The sequence below is a fragment of the Humulus lupulus genome, chromosome 6 (genome assembly GCF_963169125.1).
Source record: "Humulus lupulus chromosome 6, drHumLupu1.1, whole genome shotgun sequence".
Classification (NCBI taxonomy): domain Eukaryota; kingdom Viridiplantae; phylum Streptophyta; class Magnoliopsida; order Rosales; family Cannabaceae; genus Humulus; species Humulus lupulus.
The window spans coordinates 82,964,657-82,974,775 of NC_084798.1; positions in this window are offsets into that span (position 1 = coordinate 82,964,657).

Consider the following 10,119-nt stretch of genomic DNA (forward strand, 5'->3'; position numbering starts at 1 on the left):
GGCTTACTCAATCTTTCTACCGGGACTATGTTCAAGGTGTCAGTTTAGCTAAGGCGTCTGCATTCGAATTTTTGTCTCGCGGAATTTGCTGGAGGGTGTACTTTGTAAACTGGGCTAGCAAATCTTTCGTTTTATTAAGGTAGGCCATCATCTTTAATCCTCGCGCTTGATATTCTCCCAGGACTTGATTTACGACCAGCTGAGAGTCGCTGTAAATATCGAGCACTTTTATACTCATATCCTTGGGCATTCTCAGTCCAGCGAGGAGCGCTTCGTATTCTGCTTCATTGTTTGATGATGCGAAGTCAAACCTGATTGCGCAGTGAAATCGATGCCCTTCGGGCGTTATCAATATCACTCCCGCTCCAGCGTGGGATTCATTTGATGAACCATCCGTGAATAGTTTCCACGAAGGAGTCTCGTCTTGAGGCATGGGCGCTTCAGGCTGTTTGCACAGCTCACTGTTGGGGAGTTCGGTGAACTCCGCAATAAAATCGACCAAGACTTGCCCTTTTATTGCTGCTCGCGGTAAATAAGTTACATCAAACTGTCCTAATTCGACCGCCCATTTTAACAGTCGTCCAGCTGCCTCAGGTTTTTGGACGACTTGCCGAAGGGGCTGGTCGGTCAGAACTGTGATAGGATGGGCTTGGAAGTACGGACGCAACTTTCTGGAGGCTAGAATTAAGCAATATGCTAACCTCTCGATTGGTGGATATTTCAATTCTGCACCGATAAGCCTTTTGCTGACATAGTAAACAGCTTTCTGTACGCCTTCTTCCTCCCGTATTAGTACCGCACTAGGAGCAACTTCGGTAATCGCCAGATAAATATACAAAGTCTCTCCTTCGATTGGTTTTGATAGGATGGGAGGTTGCGACATATGAGCTTTTAAGGCCTGGAATGCTTGCTCGCAGTCTTCCGTCCATTCAAACTTCTTATTCCCCCTGAGTAGATTGAAGAATGGAACGCACTTGTCAGTTGATTTTGAGATGAATCTACTTAGGGCAGCGATCCTTCCGGTCAGGCTTTGTACATCCTTGATTCTCTCCGGCGACTTCATGTCGATCAGGGATTTTATCTTGTCAGGGTTGGCCTCGATTCCTCTTGAATTTACTATAAACCCCAAAAACCTCCCTGATCCGACTCCAAAGGAACATTTGAGGGGATTCAACTTCATCTGATACTTGTTCAACACATCAAAGCATTCTCGCAAATTCCTCACATGTCCTTCTGCCTTCTTGGACTTTACCAACATGTCATCCACATATACCTCCATGCTTACCCCGATCAGCTCCTTGAACATGTGGTTGACCAGTCGTTGGTAAGTTGCGCCTGCGTTTTTTAGCCCAAAGGGCATTACTTTGTAACAATATAAGCCCGTATCGGTCCGAAAGCTGGTATGTTCCTCGTCAGGGGGATGCATGCTGATCTGGTTGTAACCTGAATACGCGTCCATGAACGAGAGGATCTCATGTCCTGCAGTAGCATCGACCAACTGGTCGATCCTTGGGAGTGGGAAACAGTCTTTTGGGCAGGCTTTATTGAGATCTATAAAATCCACGCAGGTCCGCCATTTGCCGTTAGGCTTGGGGACCAGCACCGGATTGGAGACCCATGACGGATAAAATGCCACCCTGATGAACCCATTCTCTTTAAGTCTCTCGGCTTCTTCTTTCAAGGCTTTTGATCTGTCTTTATTGAGCAGCCTTCTTTTTTGTTGCACAGGTGGAAAGGCTTTGTTTATGTTCAGGACATGGCTGATCACTGCTGGATCTATCCCAACCATGTCTTTATGCGACCAGGCGAAAACTTCCTGGTTCTCTTGAAAGAATTTCACCAGTGCCTGCTTTGCGGTAGGCTCTAAATTCTTCCCAACCCTCACGACTCTGGTTGGGTCTTTTTCATCGAGTTGGACCTCCTCCAGGTCCTCGACGGGTCCAACATTTTCTTCAAAATCCCCAAAGCGAGGATCCAAATCTATATCCTCACTTTGGGCAACACCCTATTTGGTGACGTTACCACCTGATTGGGCTTGTCTGTCTTCTGTCATCTGCAATCGGTCTAGGGTAGCGCTCTTCGATGCTCCACTTTTTGCCTTTGTGATCGAGGCGTTATAGCACTCCCTGGCTTCCCTTTGGTTTCCTAAGACGCATCCTACCCCTGCGTCCGTTGGGAACTTCATGGCTAGGTGCCACATGGAGATGATGGCCCTTAGATCAACCAGTATGGGCCTTCCAATAACGGCGTTATATGCTGAAGGACAATCGACCACTACAAAAGTGGTGAGTAATGTCCTTGAGGCAGGCGCTGTACCCGTTGTTACTGGGAGATTGATCATTCCGGCTGGGGCGAGTCCTTCTCCAGAGAAGCCGTATATGGTTTTATTGCAGGGCTCCAGGTCTTTTACGGACAACTTCATGTGTTCCAGTGTTGACTTATACAGGATGTTCACTGAACTTCCTGTATCGACCAGTACTCTTTTTACCATCATATTGGCCATCTGGATGTCCACGACCAGCGGATCGGAATGTGGGAACCGGACGTGTTGGGCATCGCCATGAGAGAAGGTTATCCCATATTCCTCTGAGCGAGCCTTTTTTGGCGCACGGTCCTCCACAGTCATCATCTCGATGTCCTGGTCGTGACGTAGAGTCCGAGCATATCGTTCTCTAGCCTTTCCGCTATTTCCCGCGAGGTGCGGGCCTCCACAGATGGTTAAGAGTGTTCCGGCTATGGGGGCAGGCTGTAATGGTGGCGAGCGTTGGCGTGTGGACGTCTACTCGTTGCCACCTGGAGCTTCTCGTTGGGAAGTTCCCGAGGCCCGTACGTACCTTCTCAAGTGTCCTTGTCTAATAAGGAACTCGATTTCGTCTTTTAACTGGTTGCATTCATTAGTGTCATGTCCGTAGTCGTTATGGTGACGACAGAACTTGGTAGTGTCTCTTTTCGAAATGTCTTTTCGAATGGGCCCAGGTTTCTTGTAAGGTACACTAGAGCTCGTGGCCTGGTAAACCTCTCCCCGAGACTTGATGAGGGCAGTGTAGTTAGTGAACCTAGGTTCATAACGATTACCCTTGGCTCGTTTATTATCGGAGGTTGAAGGCTCATTGTGCGGCCGTTTCCCACCGTTCTTGCCATTACCGTTGCTGTGCCCGTTGCCTTTGCCGTTGCCATCAGGTTTGGAACCATTGGTGGCTTTGGCGGGTTCGGCGGCCTTCTTACCTTTGTTCGAGGGTTTTCCATCATCAGCAATGGCCTCTTCGAGCTTGATATAACGATCAGCTCGGTCCAAGAACTCCTGGGTGGTTCTAACCCCGTCCTTACGAAGACTCTTCCATAGAGGCAAACGGCGTCTCACTCCTGCGGTTATAGCCATCATTTTTCCTTTGTCTCCGACTGTCTTTGCTCCAGCTGCTGCTCGCATAAAGAGCTGGATGTAATCCTTCAGTGATTCTCCATCCTGCTGGCGGATTTTGACCAGCTGGTTTGCTTCAGTTGGGTGCACACGACCCGCATAGAACTGTCCGTAGAACTCCCTTACGAACATTTCCCAGGAAACTATGCTTGCAGGTGGGAACTTAAAGAACCACTCCTGTGCTGCTTCAGAAAGTGTTGCAGGGAAGATCCTGCACCGAGCGTCTTCGGACACTTTCTGAATGTCCATCTGAATCTCAAATTTATTCACATGCGAGACTGGGTCCCCATATCCATCAAAGTTCGGGAGCATAGGCATTTTGAACTTGCTGGGAGTTTCGGCGTTAGCTATCCTCTGGACTAAAGGTGTACCTTTCCTCCTGTCGTTGTCAATGTAAGAAGTCCTCCCTCCGACCAGCTGCTGCACAGCCTGATTGAGTGCGTCTATCTAGGCTTGCACTGCGGCAGGAATTGTGGTGGCCTCTGTGGCTGGGGGGATGTTCTCACCATGCCTTTCTCGACGATCGTTGAGTACATCTCTCAGGTATGCCTTTCTCGACGATCGTTGAGTACATCTCTCAGGTCCTCTTCTCTTCTTCGTTGCTCAGTACCTCCAAGCCGGTTGAAGACATTATTTTTTCTGGGCTGCCCCCCAGCATCTTGTCTATTTGGCTGGTCACCTTGAGGTATTTGGCTCCTGCCTTTACCTCTTTCTCCATTCCTCCCACCAGCATTTCCCTTGCCTGAGTCGGCCTCATTGTACCCATGACCATCTCTGAACCTTGACTGGCTGTGGTGAGACTGACTGTTCCCTCTGTTACCGTCTCTGGCAGAAACGCCCCGAGTGTTAGAGGGTGGCCTGCGCTGGTCGCAGTGTCCCCGTGCATCGTTATGCCGTGGGGGTCCACGGACCGCAGAGCCTAGTTCCGAGTCCCTTCTGTTACCAGGAGGGTTGTGACCTCTGTTCGCTCGGTTTGGCCTGTCATTCTCATGGCGCCTAGGACTACAAGGCTGACGCTCGGTCCTATTCTGCCTTTGCTGCAGGGAATTACCCCGAGCAGCTTGGGATGGCGGATTTGCCTCAGGATCCAACGGGACATCGTCATGGGGCGTCTGAGGCTGCTCAGGCCTTTGCGGACTTGAAGGCTGAACTGGTGGGCTAGGATTGGGACCCTCCTGAGGTGGCCCATTTTCAGGTTGGTTAGGCTGCGAGGCAGGTGCGGCCTGATTTCTAGCCAACAGCAAGGCTGCTTCAAGGGCTGCCATGGCCTCGGTCTGGCGGCGATCCACCTCTGCTTGTCTCTCACTCAACTCCGCCCGCTGACGATCAAGCTCCTGCTGCTGTCGCGCCATAACTTCTGCGGCAGTCTCTTGATTGGCCCTCAGACTAGCCAATTCTTCTTGCAACGCGCCCAGGGTGCTCTTCAGCGTCGCATCATCCATTTCCTCCTCTTCAAAATCTAGATGCGGCTCATCTTCTGCCATGCTTGCAGGGGGAGGAGGAGGTGGTGGGTTCGACGGTGCAGCGCCAGTTGCCTGCCCAGTTTTCCTTCCTGCTTTCGCCATTGGTTTTCTTAATAGCAACAAATCAATCTCTCAATGAAAGCACCAGAATGTTGACCCAAGATTTAGCCAACTGACACGGAGTCAAAATATGAATGATATAGACGAATGTATAGAGAATAACGTAATGACAAAAGTAAAGAAAACACAGTGATTTATAGTGGTTCGGCCCCAGGATCTGGAAATGACCTACGTCCACTTAGAATGATATTGATATGGAATCGAAAGTGCGATCAGAGAACTTGGGTTCAATGAGTTTCAACACTTCTGACAAACAATACAAGTTTACTAGGAGAAATTCTATAATCTCTATGATTCCGAAGCTCCAAAAAAGAAAAGTCCCTTCCCTTGAGCTATCTCTTGCTATTTATAGGCTCATGGAGGGTTACAAAATATTGTTACAGATATTATCCCCTGAATAATGGAATATCCAGAAGATTGCATGAGATAAATTCGGGATTCACAAAGATCTTCCCATAATTGTTGCCTTTGCTGCGGAACTACCGACCAGACTGGTCGTGGGTAAGACAGGCTTGTCCTGCTTCTGCTGTGCATCCTGGTCGATACTCTAGCAGACGCCTTCCAGGTATCAGCCACGTGTCAAGAGATTATCGACCACGTCACAAATGCTAATTTATTGGATAACAAAAAGTATTAAAAATCTATCCTATCAAATTCCCCCAAACTAAACATTTACTCTCCCTCGATTAAAGAACACAAAAGACAAACAAAAATCAAACTAAAAATCTAAAACAACCAACACAAATGAATCAAGCAAACAAGTACTATTCAAGCCTCAAAATATTATGAATAACATGCTTATATAATCTTCACGAAAATCAACTTATAATCCAGAATTTCAGTCAAAACATTCTTCAAATTCACTAAAGTCCAAACAAAAATAAGAGCTCTCAAAATCATGATTAGTAAATAAAATGTATTCGAATCATTTCATGCTCACCAATTTTTTTTCATTACAATCAATTAATATCACTATCCCATAAGCTTGCAATACTTACTAATCTCCACTAATGTAGAAAACACATGCTCCAAAATCAATAGGACTTTCATGGCTTATAATTGAACGGCTTAGGTAAAGGTCGATGAAAAAATCATTTAGGCTCAAATATACCATAAGCATACAAACCAAACAAACCAATCTTATGACAAACTCACGAACCCAAAACAATCCCAAATTTCTCAATCTTTCTTGCTTTGAGAGAGAACTCATACACATGTTTTTTTTTCTTCTTTTTATTTTTTTCATTTCATTTGTTTTCCAATGATACTACACTCCAGTAAACTTATTTCTTTATAATTTCAATTGGAGTGTAGTGTATTTTCAATATATTTTTTCTTTCTCTCTCAATTTTTCTTCATCTATTGACACAAATTTCCAAATATAAACCCCATGACAAGCCATCCCCCAATCACTTTTCACAAAGTTTCAAATAGGCTTGAAATAAGTGTCAAACAAAAAGAATCAAATTAGACTCAAAATGGGGTAACTAGTGATTTAATAAATCAAGGTTGGCTTGAAAAGCTCAAACGTTCCAAAGAATTGCCTAAATCATCTTCCTAAACATGCATCATCTAGGATTTCGTCTCCAAAAGCAAGAAAAAAAGTTCTAGAAAAACAACATTTCAATTTTATTTTTATTTTAAAAATTCAGCAAGCATAAATAAAATTCAATCACACAAAATTTATCAAAAATCATGATTAAGCTCTCAATTATTTAAGTGGACAAAGTAAAAATGGAAAAAACTATTCAACTAAGCACACATATTTTTATAGCTTTATTCCCATTCAATTTATACAACACATCATTCAATCATATTATCATAGGTTAATCATTGTCAACTTGATTCAACGAACACTCTAAACAAAAACTAAACAAAACATAAATATAAATATAAACCTAACAAAACTTAAATAAACTAAGATATCTACAATGAGCAAAGCAATAAAAATAAAATCCATTCCCCCAAACTTAATCTAAACATTGTCCCCAATGTATAAATAAAAGAAAAGGAAAAGAAACTTCCCTGTAATCCAATGCATTGCTCCATTGTAGTGGCTCTCATTGCTATCCTCTTTAGGTTGCCAATATAATGTTATTTGTCGATCCGTCAATAAGTGGTTGACGCCCATAATATGCATCATACAAGATAACTTGAAGGTTGTCATTCTGAATGCCCTTAAGCTTGACAAGATATGAGTCTAATCTGTACGTCAGTCCAACAACACAAGACTTTGAGTGATGAGCTTGGGGAGAAAACTTTGGTAGCTCATAAAGGATGTAGAATAGTGAAGGTGTCATCAATTTAAAATATGGATTCCTTGGAGGTATATATGATTGTACCATTGATGAACTCAAATCAATGATTGCAGGAGCTTCCTCATCCTCCAAAGTCATATTTTCCTCATCTTCATTAGTGAATTCCTCATATAACCCTTCTGACTGTTTTTCACTCTCCACTCAGCTATCCACAAACATGCTTGTGATTTTCTCTTCAACAACTTCATGATCATGGATGGAATTTACTTCATTCACCACACCATAATCGTTATCTACCAAGCAAGTATCCAACTTAGTAAAATTTTGAGTGAATATAACTTCAAGGGTCTCTTGTTGATCAACTTTACACTCAATCTCTTCTAATGGCTCAACCATTGGTACTTCTATAGTATTCGAATAACTCTCACAGCCTTGATTGTTTGAGTAATTGTCCTTAAACCACTCCATATTCTGCACTATTAAATTTAAATTGTTCTTCAATTGAGCTAGTACTTCTACAATTTCCGATTTATGCTCTTCATGCTCGAATGGCTAGGGTATAATATTAGGATCTTGGAATAATGGAGGATATGGTGACTCAAACCTTGCAGTAAAGGATCCCTATGGCAATGGTAATCAAAATCTGCCATATCATTCAACAACTCCATTATATATCATCATGACATCTTCTTAATAAAGGTTCACCAGTTACCTCTGCTCCATATTTTTACCCAACATCTTGTTGCATCATCTTATCCATTGTAAAAGAAAAGTGTAAGACACCCCCTTGAGAAATTGTGATAACATCTCTCCACCAATTCATTAAATCTCCCCCAAGCGGAACTATAATGAACTAAACCCGAGGATAAAAGTACCTTAGATAGCTTAGAACTTTGATCTACACCTCAATACCGAAATCACTCTCTAGCTTACTTCCCAAGTGTTTAGAAAAGCTTAGAAGTGAAAACTTTTAACCCCAAAACCCTCGTGTTTCTCTCTAAAACGAAATTAGCAGCTTGGAGGCACTGAGATGTGCTTGAAAGATGATGCAAATGGCTAAGTGAAGAGTCCTATTTATATAGTTCAAGGAGTGAAAGTAACCCCTCTTAAAATGAATAAATAATTGTATAAAAAATAAATTTTATGCTCAACAGATGTCTAGAACTCGGTCAAAATCGTTAAAGAGCAAGTCCAAGTTATTAAGGGTTGTTGGTAGCTCCGAATCCACGGAATTTCAAAATATGCATGTGGAGCCGATATATCGCCCCCTATAGGCGATATATCGCCTCCCCCATATTCCCGAGCCTCCGTGGTTTCGTTCGTACAAAGTCAACGTGTTTTCCGTATCAATCATAGGCGATATATCGGCCCCTATTGCTACGATATATCGACTTACGCTGATATATCAAACACGTTTTTGAACACTTTCAGCACACTTGAATTTGTTTAAACAACTTTGACTGAGTAATACGAGATCTCAACAGCTGAGGGAAGGTTCTAGATTTCCTAGGTTTATCCTTAATTGATTTAATCATCTAAACTCCTTAAATCCTTAATAAACATATATGTGACAAGTGTCACATTCTTAATTATTCTATCCTATCCTTAGGTTATAATAAATAATATTTTTAGGACCAGCTATATTAGTCAAAGCTTATTATAAAATTAACATTTCTAAACTATGAGTTTCCAACTAAATCCCAGTTTGAACCAATAACCACGAAAACTGAAATACTACAACACAAGCTACTACTATCAAGCTAAGTAAAATTCTGAGACGCTACAGGTAAGAACACTTCATTGTAATCAATTCCTTCCACCATTGTAAACCCCTTTGCCATGATCCTTGCATTGAACATCATAGGCTCATCTTTACTTACCTTCTTTCACCTTTAAAATACATTTACATGAAAATCACTTTCTGACCTTTTGGTTTTGCAACTAAATCCTATGTTCTGTTTTTGCTCAATGAATCCATTTCTTCCTTCATTTCTTGAATCCATTTGTAACACCCTGGATAGCCAAGATTGTTACACTGTGTTTTTTAAACAGTGCTAGACTCTCTAAACAAGTCATTTGTCAATAAACGTGTAACTAAACATGATTAAGGGCTTAGGGTTAAAAATTTCAAACGAAAGGAATAGTCATTGCATTAAAACGTTAAGTTCGTACATGGGATCCAAAAAATAAACATTTAAAAAGGATATTTACAACTCAAAAAGTTATAACAAGCCGGCCTAAGCGGCAAAATAGGGTTTAACGCTAGTTCATCTGAAAATCCTCGGCCATGGTGGTCAAGCAGCCGCATATGTACACGCCGCCACCAAAGCTCTCCAACTCATGGCTGGTCCAGCTTCCCTTTTCCCTTACTTGCACCACATAACACCTATGAGCCAAGTCTCAGCAAGAAAACTTAAACATGTTCATAAGCAGCTAACAACATATTACAAAATCATAATTAGCAGGCCTAGTAGTAATAATCTACTTGTGCATGCATTCTACTCAAATAAGTGACTACATCGTCACACCAGGGGCCCGTTTCCCTATATAAATGACCATAGAGTCATACCGAGGCCCATTTCCATAGGATAAGTGACTTTAGACTCACCCTGGGGCCCAATGCCCTATTCTCTGTACAACAAGCCATAGGGCTAGCTAAGCGTTTGTGTCCATGTCTATGCCTATGCCTATGACTTTGTGTCCATGTCTCTGTGTTTTTTTCTCTTTGTAAGTTCCATTAAAACTTTTTTGGTTTGCTGCCTCCAAAAGAAGGGGTGAGATACTTGGTGTGCATGATCACTCTCACGGGTGACTTTTGAAGCTGTTTTTTTTTTTTTTTCAGATTTCAATATAATATTAA